This window comes from Passer domesticus, chromosome 6 (genome assembly GCF_036417665.1).
Source record: "Passer domesticus isolate bPasDom1 chromosome 6, bPasDom1.hap1, whole genome shotgun sequence".
Classification (NCBI taxonomy): Eukaryota; Metazoa; Chordata; class Aves; order Passeriformes; family Passeridae; genus Passer; species Passer domesticus.
Window position 1 is genome coordinate 6,296,702 of NC_087479.1, and position 16,078 is coordinate 6,312,779.

A 16,078-nucleotide genomic window follows, 5' to 3' on the forward strand; every position below is an offset into this window, starting at 1 on the left:
GTCCATTCGAGATGATCCTAGGAGACCAGAGGGAAAATAAGGAAAGTTGCATTACAGCCTGGAGCAAGGAAGGGAAACTGTTCATCCCTTCCACTGCAGAATGCTCCAGGGCAAGGAAGGAGGGATGGAGGGATGAGACGAGGTTTGTTACAGTGGAGAGCAAAGGGAATTGATTGCATAAAGGAGAGACTGGGGTACAGGGCATTGGAGGGGACATCTCTGCCTTTCCTGGAGGAAAGGACCTGTCTGCACATCCCAAATTCTCCCTCCATTGGGACTAGCAGAGACTGTGAGGCTCTTTTAAGATCAGAGGCAGATCAGATTTTCCCAGGGCCTTTGGGGTTTAGTCAGAGCTCCTGGACCTCTCCAAACTGAAGGTCAGCTGTGGAGCACCTTGAGATCACCTGGGGAAGAAGTGCTGAGGATGATATTGCTCCTGGGCAGAAGGTTCTACTGGGGGGATGTGGTTGCCTCCCCATGCAGAGGGGGACAGGATGAGCCATCAGGCCAGCCCCAAGGAGGAAGTTTTCCAGCTGATGGGCAGGAAAATGGGGCTATTCTCAGTGACCTCCTCTGTGGTGCAGAAACAAAGTCCTTTCTCATGAGGGAGGAATTCAATGGGCCTCTCTGGGAATCAGCACCGCAGCACACAAAAGGTCAGATCTCATTCTGGAAGCCTTTTTTCCTTCTGCCAGCAGGAAAAATATTTTAAATTATCACCTGAAGAACCCTGTTCCCCTGTACTCCCTTCCAAATACAAAAAGGAGGAAATTGCCTCAATGTGGGGAGCAGTGCTGCAGTGGGGATGGCAAATCTCCCTGTCCAGCCCATGGGAGCCACATTCCCCTTGCACCTGACAGCTTTGTTATTAAAAGACCGTGGCTAATTAAGAGGGGAAGGAACAATGGGAACATCCTATTCCCTCCACAGGGCACGGTGCAGAGATTGCCACATCTGTGGAGACCCTGCCAGCATCAGCTGTCACGGTGTGGCTCTTTGATGTGAGACTTTCTTACAGGAAATTCCGCCTGTTTGGTTGTCTCAGCTGCACCTCTGGTGTTGTCACTGGCCAGGGTCTGCCTGCCCCAGTCAGTGTGAATTCTCCCAGGGCTCCACTAACCTACAGAAATGTGCTTTCCTCTCTCATCTTGGGGTGAAGTCACATGGAGTCTACTCTGGCAATCAGAGCCACGTCAACACAAAGGTTTCTCACTTTGATGACAAGTTACCATCACTCAATTCTGCTTTTGTAGCCTCTGAAAAATCAGATTCCTCAAGACCCATGGAGGTCAGTCCATCTTCATGTCCCATAGCCCAGCACATCCAATCTTTGCTGAAATCATTTTGAGTCCATGTTACATGGGAAAACTGAAAATGGTCTGCTGTCTTTTGTAAACTTTCTGTGCCAGTCCCCTTTGATTCTCAAATTGTTTGTGAATATAAAATTCCACTTCTGTGATCAAGGCAAATTATTTGCTTAAGATAATTTATGGTTATTCTAAACTCAGCATGTTGACTAGGTAGTCATTTATGGATTTTCAAATGGACTTGTAGAGAGCTTTAATCACACATTGTCCAAACCCCAGGACCTGAACTGAAGGAGTTTTGTTTCAGCTCCCATCAGCTACAGAGGTCACAGTTAAGTAAAATCGGCTTAAGCTGGGATTGGAAAGCTGTGTCTGCTACATTAGCAGAGAGATCAGATGACAGATTTGGTCTGGCCTCATTATCTAGCCATAAAAATGTAAGGGCCTGAAGTATTTAGGGAGTAGGAATGCAGAGAGCAGGAGGGATTTCTGGAGGATCTCTATGCAGTATTTGCTGTCTGGGAAAATGAGACCAAAGGACCCCCCCCACCCAAACTGTCTGATGTGAGCTCTTATCTCCAACAACAAACTGAAAGCAGGAGAATCAGTCTCTTCCTTTTGCAAACAGTTCAGGGAACAGGGGCTCCTGTATGTCTACAACATCTTGCATTTATTTTTAGCTTCATCTGTTTGGTTAGTGAGGTCACCGGAGCCCAGGCTTAAACGTGTTCCCCTGACCTGCCAAAGCTCTGGCTTGCCTGTAGCTATACAGACCCCAAAGAAACAGAGCTAACATGCAAGAGAATTTTATGTCGTTTTTTATGCTAGACCTCGAATCACTGTGTCCTCATTTATTGCAACACTTCTTCTTTGGGTATGAAAATTGCAAAATGCACTTTGAGCAGTTTTGATCCAAAAACCCCATTTAATGGGGCTATTTCCTGGCTGAAGTAACCCCCATGACTTTTCTAGTCATTCTGCATATAGGACTTAATTTACACAGTTCAAGGACTAAATCATAATTTCCAGTCTTTGGTATAAGAACAAAAAACAAACAAACAAATCCAGCCTTCCTTCCCCCCAGAGCTGGGAAGCATTATCCAAATCACTGCTAGGAAATAAATGTCAGGGTACCTGGAGCCAGCACCTTCCATCATTTCCATCCTCATCTAAGCTAGAAAATGAGTTTGTAGGGGAAAACTTTCTCATGGAGCTGCAGAGGAATTAGCAAATAAAGCTTTTTGGAGTGATAGCTTGTGCTGCAAATGCAATGAATTCCTGATGGAGTCCCCAAGCCCAGGGCTGGAAGCATGCCAGGACAGAGGTGCTGGAGAGCAGGCAAAATTCATCAGTGCTCCACAAGTGAGGTGAAGCTGAGGAGCCTGCAGGAAACCCAGCAGGTGAGAGGAGAGGCAGCACAGCCCTGGGTCTTGCAGGGTGAACTCTTGTCCTGACAAGCTTTTTGAGTGCTCTGCTGGGAACCATGAGCACACTGGCTTAAACCTCACCTCCACAGCTCCTGCTCGGAGAAAAGATGTCCCCCAAGGAGAAAAACACCTCCAGAAGTGTGCATCTATCTTTATTTTCACTCCTTGAGTCATTCTGGGAAAAGCCCTTTTCTAAATGCTGACATAACCCTCTCTTCCCTAGGGAAATATTCATGTAGCTGCAGGTGACTGAATTAGGGAAGCTCAGAAAAACTTCCTGTTAAAATAAGCCACAGGGACTGCCCATGTGCAGATTTTAGAGCTCCTGCAAATGCAAAACAGAATGTCCCTGCAGGGTGACTGGAGCTAATGTGCTTTTCTTTACATTTGCATTTGGCTCAGAGTCACACAGAGTCTTCTTGCTGGGGCAAAAGTGATAAAGAATTAAGCTCCTGTTACTCAGCTGCTTGCAAGTATTTTCTATATCTCTGGTGGAAAAAGTGTTGCAGAAAAAACATGCCTTTTCCTCATATGCAACCAGAAAATGTTAAAGATTTGGTTCAGCTCTCCTCCTCTCTGCTTGGTGTGTCTGGAATTCACACACCAAGAAGAAATTCCTGCTTTTCTATTACCAGAATAATGAATATTTCTGCAATCACATTATCTAGAGAAGGCATGGTCACTGCCATAATAGATTATATGAATCAAGGTGCTTATCTCTAGAAAATGACACTTTGTTGACTTTCATTAAGACCTTCAGTTGTTTTTTTTTTTCCATTGTTTCTGTCTCCTATCCTAAATTGTTAAGAAATATCACCTCCTTCCCAGAATGCCAAGAGAATGACTTATCAGGGAGTCACAGAATCATTGAATGGTTTGGGTTTGAAGGGGCCTTAAAGATCTTTTCATTCCAACCCCCTGCCATGGGCAGGGACACCTTCTACTAGTTCAGGATACTTAGAGCCCCATCCAAGCTGGCTTTGAACACTTCCAGGGATGAAGCCTTATTAGGGGTGCAGATATGGATATCCCCATGGATCCACTCCCTATTTTTTAATCACTGGTCAGAACTTCAGATAATTTGTGATTTATTTAATTGTTAAAAGGTTTTGATAATCAGATTAGCCAGTGGGTGACATCATAAATGGCACATACCTGAGGGGAAATTGTTCAGGAAAACTCACTGTAAACTGCTTGGAGACCTGTGCTGTGGAAAAAAAAATAATTTAAAATTTCCAGCCACACAGACCTGAGTATCCAGGCTCATTTTGAGTTGTTTGAGAATGGGCAGGAAAAAAATAGAAGAAAATCCCCTGATAATTTATCTGTGGAGGCTAATTTACTGGGTCTAATCAGAGCAAACATCTCTATGGCTGGAATGCTGAAATAAATTAAATATAAAGCCTTCAAGGTCATAGCTTCCCAAGCTAATAATGCAGCACTGCTGTGCTCAGGTGGAGATGTTTTGTGCTCCACTGTGAAAAATCTCCATCAGCTGGATGGAATGGGAATATTTCAAGCAGTGATCAGACCTGCCTGAAAGAAAATGGAGTGAAGAGAGGATATAGAGGATTCAATCTTCAGACTTGAGCAGCTCAATAAACGAAGTTTAGACACTCAGATTGGAAATAAAATACCTAAAGAAAGACATTTACATTTGGGGTGGGGAAGAGGTAGTGAGGAGAGTTTGGAGACTGCTGCTAGCAAGTGTAAGCTGTAAGATGCAAATCTTGCTGTTCTGCTTCCAAATGCTGATGCAGAAGTAATCAGATTTATTATTATTATTATTATTATTATTATTATTATTATACATATTATTATACGTATTATTATACATATTATTATAAGTATATATTTTGGGAGTTACACATCCCAGCTCCTGCAGGATCAGAGGTTTATAACCCTCAGGCAGCCCCAGGTGCCCCCTCCAGCTGACCAGAGGTTGCCACCCCACCAGATGTGCAGCACAGCCATTTCTCTGCCTTTCCAATCCCAGCCCTGAAGAAATGGGGCTGCAGGAGCAGCAAATATCACCTTAACATGGAGCAGGTCTCAGCTAAAGGCAGGCAGGAGGAGATGGATCAGGCAGGGGCAGATGAGGCAGGAAGCAGTGGAGACCCCAGACACGGGCACACAGCAGTGCAGGAGGTCTCCTGGCCCATGTCTGGGTGGGTGGACACCCTGGAAGGGTCCTGGTTTCTGGTGAAGTCCTGAACCTTTGAGGTCAGCCTTAGCAGCTCTGGTTATTGTCATCCTGAAATTCCTGGGAGGATGCCCTGAGATTTCTGTGCTACCACAGGTTTGCTGTTCTGTTGATTTTGATGTCAGCAGAGGATCTTTACATAGCGGGATTGGAAATGTCTGTGGTTTTATTATTTTATTTTATTTTATTTTATTTTATTTTATTTTATTTTATTTTATTTTATTTTATTTTAAAATTATTTTATTTTATTTTGATAAATATGCATTTCACAGCCACCTCAACTTCACACACTCATGCCTGCGAATCTCACCATTCACAATGACTGCTTCACCCTAGCTGTTAATTTAAAATTAGATCCTGTGCCTATATATGCACACACACACACAGTGCCATCCACTTTGGTTTAGTCTCCTCTGCATACATTATTATGACACAGTCTTGAAAGATGTGACCACAGAGCTATTTGTCTGCCTTCCATCAGCCCCTGCTTTGCTCCATCCATAATGATCCAGACCCCCACACTGGGGGGTTGCTGGGTATTTCTCTCCCTGTTCATCACTCAGCCTCTGGTCCTGGTTCCCTCTGCACACCTTTCTAACCCTGGGCTCAGCATTCCTCTGAAGTGCTCTCTCTTTGAGTCTGAAAACCTCACCAGCACTAATGGGTGTATCTTCAGCAGAGCCCTGTGCCACAAAATGATACCATTATCCCTGTTTTTGGAGATGGGGAGCAGAGCTGCAGAGATAGGAAGGTCAACAGCATTGAAAGCATCTGCTAATTTGAGAAAGCACAAGGCAGGGGTTTTCAGAGTGCTTTTTTCCACAGCACTTTACTTGGTGACAGCACAGGTGGCCTTTGACTGCGTCTGCAATCGTGAGAGCCTCACCCTGGTGTCTGGCAGAACGGGGTCACAATCTGGGGACCAAAGCCACCAGCAGCATGTAATTAGTGCCCATCTCTCAGGGGTCTGACCCGACCAGAGACACACAGCAAAATCCCCATCTGAAGCAGGCTGGGCTGGCAAAGTTCTTCAAAAACAAACACTGCATCTCCTGATGGAAAATATCACATCTCTCAGCTGTGGCTGAATGGTTTCCAACTTGTGGCTTGTTTCTCTGTGAATTCAAGCCTGCCAGGAAGGTGCTTAGATTGCTGGGAAGGCATTCATGCCTCCACTGGAAAAACCTGGGTGTGAAAAGCAAAACTGTGAAAACCACCAAATTTGCACAGATGCCATGATAATAAGAAATAAAGAGCAGGCAAGAGTCTTTTCAATGAGCTGGGAGACTCAGCAGCTGAGTTGGCAGCTGGAAAACAGGCATTCCCTTTTTTCCAAAACAGGAAGTTCTTTTGCCAGTACCTATCTAGGTTGAGATCCAGGGGATGCTGCTTCTTCCTCTTTGTTTTTTTTTTCCCAGCACAGCCACAAAATCTGATTGTTTAAGCACAGTTGTGGTTACCTTCAATATCTAGACACCCTGTCAGAAAAACCCAAGCTGTTCTACATGTTCAGAAAAAAAGAACAAATGGATTGAAAATCTAAGGGATTGGGAGGGGGACCTTCTCCCTCTGCTTCCTGTGGTTACACAAATTCAAGTCTTTTAATAAAAGTATGTAATTCCCCATTTTCTGCCAAACTTCCCATTGTTTCTTTAACCTGAGGTAAGATTCCATGGCTCTTTTTTTGTGTGCTTTCCTTTTTTGCTTATGCACAGCAATAACTGTACCAGCACAGGTTTCAGCTGGTGCTTACATAAAATTCCACCTGATCACATTTATGATCCAGGTTTGTTGAAAAAAAGCTAGTTTCATCAGGCTCAGTACCAGATAAGGGCATGTGCTGGCCAAAATGTGAAAGGCTGTTGAAGAATTTGGTTTTAATGCTTTCCAATGCTATTTTTGAATTTGCCGGGGAAGAAATAAAAATTATAGAAAGCAAACTAGTTTTAATATTCTCTAAGATTCACCCTTTTAATTTAGAAAATGGTGGGGTTTTCCCCCGAATGTTCAAAACAAAAAGAATAAATTTTGATGAAAAACTCATGAAATTTCTGTTTCTGAACCCTATGCAGATGTTCTCCTTTAGGGCAGAGGTTTTGTCCTTTGTGCTGCTCAGACTTCAGGGACGTGTCCTGAATTTTGGCAGGGTGTCAGCCTTGCTTCTCACCTTTATTTGGCTCCATGTCCATTCGCTTTGAGCCCCTACAGCCTTTTTCAAAGCCCAGCAGAGCCAAGAGAGGGATTTCTCAATAATCCAAGGAGCCTCAGGTGTGGATGCCAGTTTATAAAGCTGTGGTGGAGGAGAGAGATCTGCTCTGGCACCCCAGGGTTAAGTTTAGGTAAATTGTGCTCACAAAGTGTAGGAAATTAGGAGAAGTGACAGATTGGCTCCAAAAGCACCCGTTTAGGTTAAAACAGACTGTTGATGCAGCTGCACCCATCAGGAGCCACCTCGCCTTGGAAATGCAGCTCTGAGAGCTCCCCTTGGCAAAAAACCAAGTGGTTTCAAGGAGAAAACTCTCCTTCAGGGTGATGTGGTCCCCACCTGTGTTTCATCAACCCCCTTAACAAAATCTAGCAAAAGCAGCAGAATGACCAGTTTTTGCCTCGTCTGCTCATTCCAGCACCAGCCTGGTCCCAGAAATGAGGATCTGGTGAGGCAGAACCAGGAAGAAAAACCTGTTTTTAAGGACCTAATGAGAAAACCACCTTACAGATTTTGGCACACATATTGCTCAAACCACCAGAAAAGAGTAAGGACTTTGTTCCACCCTCATCGTCATTCGTATCTAGTAAATTGGCAAGGATTTAGGACATTGCCAGTATTTCCACATATGCAAAAAAAAAACCCACTACCCCCTCAAAAAAAGCTCTGTAGCCCATTACTCACATCCCCAGAGAAATCATAATAAGAGACACAGAGTTTACCACCTTCAAGCAGGAAATAGCTGCCTTTCTAATGCTTGCTAATTGCTTCACTTAAAACTAGTTTGATTACTTGGCACAGAGACAGTATTTTAAACCTGAATTATTGCTTGGAACTTTCCTTTCACCTACCAAGAGCCCAGGCCATTAAAAATGTGTAGCAAAGGTCTCCCTGCGAGGTGTAAGATTGCCTGTTAACTCTTTCATGAATTATAAGAGATGTTTGGCTTCTGGGATGTCTTTTTCTCTTGTTATGTTTTATTAATAAGAGGTGCTATTTATTACTACTGGGTGCTGAAGGAAGTCATACTATGGAGTTATCAGGCATATTCCAAAAAGCTTTTACCTGGGGTGGGATCACGTTTTCATGTTCTGAAACCAATAGGATAAATTAATCACTCAAAGATTCATGTGAAAATAAATTATTTTTAATTTGGCTTAGCTTTTCCCAGTCGAGCTGTGCTGCTTTTAGGGGGTGAAAGACATCAGGAGGATGAGCTGCACATACTGCCCTGGAGAAGCACAGTGGCTTGGTTGTACCCAACATTGTCATTAAAAATCTCTTTGTCACAGCACTTCTTTAGGATCAGAAATTAGCTTGCATTTTGTGCTTGACAGGAAGTCATTAAGAAATCTCTGCTGCTACAATAACACTGATGTGTAAATTGCAATCTTTCAAAAAAGAATTTGAATCTCAATGCCAAGCATCAATAAGGTAGCAGCAGCTCTGGAGTTGGCACATCCCTGAAGTGTGTGTTCCTGGAAGTCTCCCTTCAGGTGTGGAGGAAAAGGAAAAAAATCCACGGCCAGGGATGAGCAAGGCAGCAGCAATCCACCTCCCCAAACCCTGTCCAAACCCACCAATCGTTTCCCACCAAATTCAGTATGAAGTTCCTCTATCCTCTTAGCAAATTAAGATTTTACATCTACAGGAGGTGCTCTGTAGGATAGGGAACAGTTGTGACTTTCTCCACTCCCACTCCACTCAGGAGCATCCAGCTCTGACCTCTGATTTATCTCTGAGGATTTGGGCAGCTTTGGCAGCTTCAGAAAACCAGTGGGGAAAAAAAAATGTATGAAAGAATGGTGGTGACATGGGTGTAGAACACAGCCTGACTCTAACACAGGATGTTTAGAGGCAATTAGTCAAAATATGTGGAAGAGGGTGGGCTTTGCTATCGTGCCATCACTTTTTTAGGCAGCAGGCATCCAGCATAAAATTGACACATGAAAAAGTATGGCTCGAAAATGCACATTAAATAATTCATCCTAAGTGCTAGTCAGCCACTGAGAAAATGCTTCCAATGGGGGACTACAAGTAGATCTACACCCAGAAGAAACAGGAAATTATGTATCTAGCCCATGCATATGCACTGCACAGGGCTGGGGTCATGCTGCCTGTTTCTGCTCTCAGCAGGGCAATTTTTGAGCAAATTAGAGAATCTCTAGGGGCCAAGAGAGCATTCTGTAAAGGGTCACTAGCTAAAATTGGCCTATTGATCAGGAAGCACTCAAAAGGAACAAAAATATCTGGGCTTTTGTGCAGAGTGAGGAAAATAACACACTTTCTTTTAATCTTAGGAAGCCACTTGCAAAGCTTTCCATGGGAAGCAGGCAGATAAAATGGGCATATCTAAGGGAAGAAATGCTTATTGCACCAGACATGGCCGTGACTGGGAGATGTCTCATCTGATCTCCAGTCAGCAAAGAGTTTTAGTGAGAAAAGGCACTGGCAGGACTGCAGGGGACTCTGGCATGGAAAACACCAGTTTCAGTTTCTTCAACAGCAACTTTGGCACCCAGCATGACAGTAATGGGTGCAGGATTGATTGAGAACATTGAGATGTTATTGGAAGAGCCCCTTCACTTGCTAGGTAGAAAAGGCCACCCCATACCTCCAGGATAAATATTTGTGTTCCTATGATCTTTTCTCCGCTTCAGCCCACTTCCTGCATCCCTTACCAGTTCCCCATACACTTGATGAAAGACTTACCAAGATCATGGCAGGAACTGAAACTTAACATTTTTGTTTTCAAGCTTCAAAAATATTTCCCAAACATCTCTTATTTCTCTACAGGAAATCCCTTTAAAAACATTCTCCAGTGAGCAGTTAAGAAGTTAAACCAACACACATCTCATCTCAGGTTTCTGCTGGTAATTAATAAACCAACTGAATATCTGGCAGGATGGCAACTTTTATCATTCCTAGATAAATGTTAATGCATCTGGTTATTTCCAGACCTCCGCTGATGTGATCAAAAAAGCAAATTAGACAGTGTTGTAGCAGTCTGCCTGACATTTCTTCTTTTGTGCTATTACTGTTAATTTATTCCTTTAAGCCAATTTTTGCTCTGTCACTACTGTGAAGGTTTTCTCAGAAATTTAATTACAAATAAGAACCCTCCAACATGAAACTGCTACAGGATAAAAATCCATATTTAAGGTGTCATCTTAAAAGTAGCTCATACCTTCTGTGTATGTGTGAGAGAGGGAACATGTGCACACACACCCATCAAGCTTATTTGAATGTGTAAATTTATAAACTCTCCTCTTTTCTTTTGTAAGCAAAACATTTGCCTTGATGTTCTTTCATCCTTAGAACTAAATGTTTCTTGGTTAACTTAATACACATTTTTGCTCTGCAGAAAATGAAAAGATTTTATTATCCCTTTAAAAATCCCGTGCATCTGAGGAGGTCCAAGATTTTCTGAGAACCCAACATTTTATAAAGATTTTTGAGCATGCATAATTTTTTTGCCCATAAATACCAACCACTCAGAAACAAAGGAACCAAAGTAGGCTGTAATTACTTCCCTACACAATGGATTCCAATTGCCTCTATCAAGAAATATTACATAATTATTATAACTTAGGGCTGTGATTATATATTTGCTCAAAGAAGAATCACACATAATAGCAAGCAGTGGGACTTATGGCTCTTTGCCTATTGTGTCAACTCATATATTTAAATTATTTGATTAGAAAACTAAATAAAGACCTTGAGTCCTAAACACTTCCTCATCAGTTGTCAGGATTGAAGGAAGTGATAAGTGATGGGACGGGCATATTTGTGTAGGAAAAGTGGAGAAGCAGGAGATGAGAAGCTGTGTTTCTGCTTGTGTCCTTACATCCATCCATGTCCATCCCTCCACCCATCAGAGTCTTGGGCATCCTCTTTGTGTACATCTCACAAGGAATTTGCAAGGAACTGATAAGAAAGGTAATTTCTCCATAGAAGACAATGACAAAGGTCAGCCTGTGGAAGATATCAAGAAAAATCAACTACTCCTCCTCCTCCTCATTTTCTTCTTCATGTTCTTGCAGCCTCATCCTCTCCCCTCCCTCACACCAGCTGGATTCCTGGCTATTTGTACATTTCCCAATGGAAGCAGGAGCTGCCCGTGCTGGGATGTGGGAGGATGAGGAGGAGGCAAGGCTTCACAGGGGCTTGTCCTGCTTCCCAACAGTTCTGCACGTTGGATTGAGATGGTTCATTTCTGATGCTCACAGCTCACGCCTCAGATAACCCACGCATCCCGGGTGCCACCAGCACTTTGGAGGAGTCCTCCAGCTCTGTATCCTTGGATAACCTGCACAAGACAAGAGACAGATGGCCATCAAAACCAGGACAAACCATCAGCTAAAGAGGGCAGACTCTGAGGATGAGATGCTGAAGTAGAAGGTGAATTTGATTCTGCCTGAAGGTGAGTTCCCCTTGCACTCCATGTCCCTTGGTGCTGAAGTGCAGATCTCTCTGTGCAGTCACCTGTTGCACTTAAGACAGCAACAGTTTGCATTTTCTGAAAACCAATAAACAGAATTTAAAAAAGAAATAAAAGGAGGATCCCTTTTGGGCCTGCAAAACACCACACTGGTCATAGTAGTCTGAGAGAAAGGAGGGCACAGATTCAAATTTTGGCAGCAAGTCCAGAGTCTCTGTTAGCACAAAGGGTCCAGCAAGGCAGCTGCAGATGAGTCTGTGACTTCTCACTGGCACTGAGCCACAGCAGCTTCAAAGAGAAATGCCATAAGAAGCTGATTTTTCATGTGTGAGTGTGTGTGTTCTTTTATTAGGAATTTTTGTATTTCTGCCTCGTAATAGCAGAAGGAATATCACGATTTCCCAAGTGTAACAAATTCAATGTGTCATACATGCTGGATGGAAGTAATTTAACACGAGTGCTCTTTAATTTCATCGATCTCTGGCAAATGGGTCCTGGTTAATGATTGGGGGTTTGCTGTTTTTCCTTTTTAAACTCAAATCTTTTAATGTCCAGATGGAGAGGGTTTGCTACAGCTGTGCAAGAACAGTGACACTGATACATGCTGAACTCTGCGGGTGGTATTAAAAATCTGTCATCTACTTTAAAAGGATTTTTTGAAAGTCATTTTAAAGGGACATCATCAATTTGAAGATCACTCTGGATCTCATAATATTACAAGTAATATTTCAGACTATCACATGAAGCCAGCTGTGGGGACAGAAATCGATGATATGTGCCAAGCAAGCCTCTTTGTATTTTTATGATATTTTACACTGGATTTTTAAAGTCTTCCAGGGAGAAGTTGCAACCCTGTGAACTGCTACTGAATGGACAGGTAAGCCCCAGCACTGGTCACAGGCTGTTACACCAAGCCCAGCCCTTCCAGCAGCAAATAAGGGCTGGGACTGGACTCATCCTGTGCTGAGGGGGACATTCTTGGCAGCAGCCAGAAGCAGAGAAATGCTGGTGTTGATTTCCAGAAAAGAACATTTGTTTTTTGCAACACTCCTCAGCATTAGGACAACATTTAGAGATGCAAGGAAGCCTCCTGGTCCCAGCTGCTTTGGCTCCCACTGTGACCTCCTTTGGTTTTCATTAAATTGTGGTTAGGACTGTTCCTTGTTCAAGGTGAGGGCTCTGATTTACAGAGCTGAGGCTGCACTTTATCTGCAGAGAGCAAAAATGCTTCAGAGAGGGAAAGCTCTCCCCATCTGAGAAGTTTTTGGAGTGGAAACAATGACCAAATCACTTGGAAAGGTAGGTCCCAGCACAGGGAAACATGAGCCAGGTTGTGATCTAGGAGGGGATCAAGGAAACTAAACACTTTACAACTGCTAGTGTATTTTAGACCTGGGGCAGGCAGCACCTTTTTGTGCCTTTTCACAACCACCTCTGCTGGCTCACCACAAAACCTGCTCCATTTCAAAGCTCAGGGGTTTTATGAGATTAATCCATCTCATGTCATCTTGCAGAAGAAATGAGGGACATCTGGGCCTGATGGTCTCCAGTGGGACTGAGATGGTCTAGGACAGGGCTGGATCAATCTTCTCTTGGCACCCTCACTTCCAACCCAAACCATTCTGTGATTCAATGATCCAAGCCAAGAGCTGAGGTCTAGAACTGAAGTTCTGTGTTATCTGGGCTTTTTTTTCCTCTTCAGAGCATGTGGTACCTCCAGAGGTCATGAGGCTAAATTAATTAGGGGACTGGGAAGCCATCAGGTGCTATAGGAATATAGTGATGGAAATCCCTATCCATCATTTTCTTCAGTCCTCTGGATTGATACCTATTGATCAGCTGGATCCCAGCAGCTGATAACTAGTGCTCAGTATCTGCATTTTTTGTAGAATCATTGTGTGACATGCATTTTTTTAAAAAACCCCTCCATTTATCGCAGCCTTTTTGCATAAATTTAAATAACTGGATTCCATTTATTTAGTTGAAAGCATTCTGCACGACACATCTTGCTTGGTGTTACAGCTACAAGTGCTAAAAGCCCCCAGGAAGAACCACTGCTTATGGAAAGCTTCCCCAGCACCCCATAAACACGGAGAGGATCGTGGGGATGATGGTCTGTGCTGTGGCAGGGAAAGGAGCCCCTGCCAGGCACCAAACCCAGCCTCCAGCTGTCTCCTGGGGACACCAGAATGCCCTGGGGAGGATCTCATTTCCCTGACTGGAACACGGTGATTGCAGAGATCTCTGCTGCAGGCACACAGAGCAGAGGGAGAGGAGGCTGGAGGCTGATGGAGCCAGGACAGAGCAGTGGGAGCTGAAGGTGTGGGCAGAAATCTGGGAGTGAGCAGAGAGGGTTCCCAGCTGGGTGGTGTGGCCAGAGCTCCCTCTCCTGACAGGCCAGCACCGTCCCTTCAGGATTTGACCTCAGTTTTTACCCTCTCTGAGGGATGGAAGCAGAGTCAGGACTTTTCCTGGTGTCCCTCAGCTCTCTAGGAAGCACCCGACTTTACACCCCAACTCCTCTCTGGTCAAACAGCGAGCAAGAATATAAAGCAAATACATGTATCTTTAATTAAATTCCAGGCAGCAGTGGTGCTGCTTAATCTTCTGAAAAGAGCCAACACTGCTATTTCCCTCATAAGCTGGAGTTTCCTTCCAGCCTGACAAGGTGATACACTGCAGCCCTTTATCTGAGGAATGGCACATTTTATTTTTCTTTTCCTTGCCCTGGTGATCCGTGTGTAATTTCATTTAGCAACACCAGTGTGCTAGGCTGCCTGGAAGGGAAAATCCTCACACTTAAAGGGCTGATCCAGAGAACCAGTTCCTGAGGAGCAGCCAAACATCTTTTGCAGCATCTTGGCATATTGAGATTTTTCTAATTTGGCTTTACATTTCCTAGAAATTGTTGAAGAAATGTGTTTGTCAGTGAGGCTGCAGACCCAGAGGGAGCTCCCAGCTTGTCACCATTTATTTTAGCCTCTGATTTCTTTTGGACTTCAACTAAACTCGTCATGGGGGTAGAGAAACAAACCAAAAAATCCCCACTAAATAACAAAAGCCATAGATACATTATGCAGCCATTGCATTTTGCAATCTAATTACTTTAACATGTAGGGATGGAGGAGGGGGTTATTGCTCATAATACCGGAAAGCTTTCACAGAATAACACAGAATTATTAAACTTTTCAGAAAGGATCCAGTTTGCAGTTCCCACTGCACGTTTACCTGGGCGATTTTCCCTTTTCCTGTGGCCGAGAATCACTTTGTATTACACTTCCCTGCCTATAAAAGAAGCCCTTGTTCATAGCTGCCCTGAGGTGCTCATAATGTTATTGGTTCTGTGCTAAGAAGTTGGGGTTGCTGTGAATTCCTGCCTTGTGGCTCTCCAGCTCACAAAAGTAAACACATTTGCTGAGTTAGCTCGGCTTCATGGTGCCCAAGATCCCACAGGGAATGAAACGTCCTATCGAAGGAAGCTTTGAAACCCTAGTTGCTCTACACCACTTTTCTCAGGCAGGAGAGCACACAAAGCATGCTTCTGTGCTGTGTTTACTGCTTTTTTTTCTTTTTTTCTTTTTTTTTTTTTTTTTGTGGATCCAGTGCATAAGAGCTGCATTGAACCTTGGCAGAGGGGAAAGGGCTCCCCTTGGAAACGTGCAGGATGCAATGGAAAAAAAAAAAAAATCCGTGCTTTTCAGTCCTTACTGAGTCCCTTGTGTTCAACACACAGGTGGCTGCCTGGAGATGAAAAAATCACTCACGGGTGAAGGGAGAAGCAGCCAAAACAGTAATTTTCCTGGCTCAGATGCACTTACTAAGAAATAAATAGGTAAAGCCAAGGCCAGTCAAGGCAGGGGATGCCTGGGGCATGTGTATCCCTGCTGCCACAGCAGCTGAGTGCTGTAGGAACTCCTCTCTGTGATGCCTAGACAGGGGACACACTGGGGATGGATCTGTCCCCTGACACATGCAGCCTGCTCTTCTTGCGTCGTGGCTGCCTTCAATGTGCACCCATAGGCAAAAGAACCTCTGAAAAAATGCCTGCTCCAGACACAGCTTCTCAAAAATCTTCATTATCTTCCAGCTCTAATTAGATCCAGGTGGATGCTAGTCTGGGGTCTGGGTGGGGGAGTGTGCAGCAGGAAGAACCAGATGAGCACCAGTTAATTTGGCTGAGAGGGTGCTGCCCAATTAAAAATCAAAAGCACTAATATGGGATTTGATGTGGAGGGAGGATGTCTTTTGTTGACCCAGATTTTCTCCAGCAGTTCCTGCAAGAAATGAAAGCACCTGGGAAAAGTTTCTTGGAGAAAGCCCCTCCCTAGAACAACACCCACCTACCCTGGAGCCCTCTCCTTCTGTTGAAAACACATGGGACAAGCTCCTGGGATGGGGAGAACCAGAGGGAATGCTGATTGCCAGGGACGTGGCTGAAGGTGACAGCATCCTACAGTGCAAGCTGGCACCCCAAAGGACAGACCGTCCTCTCCT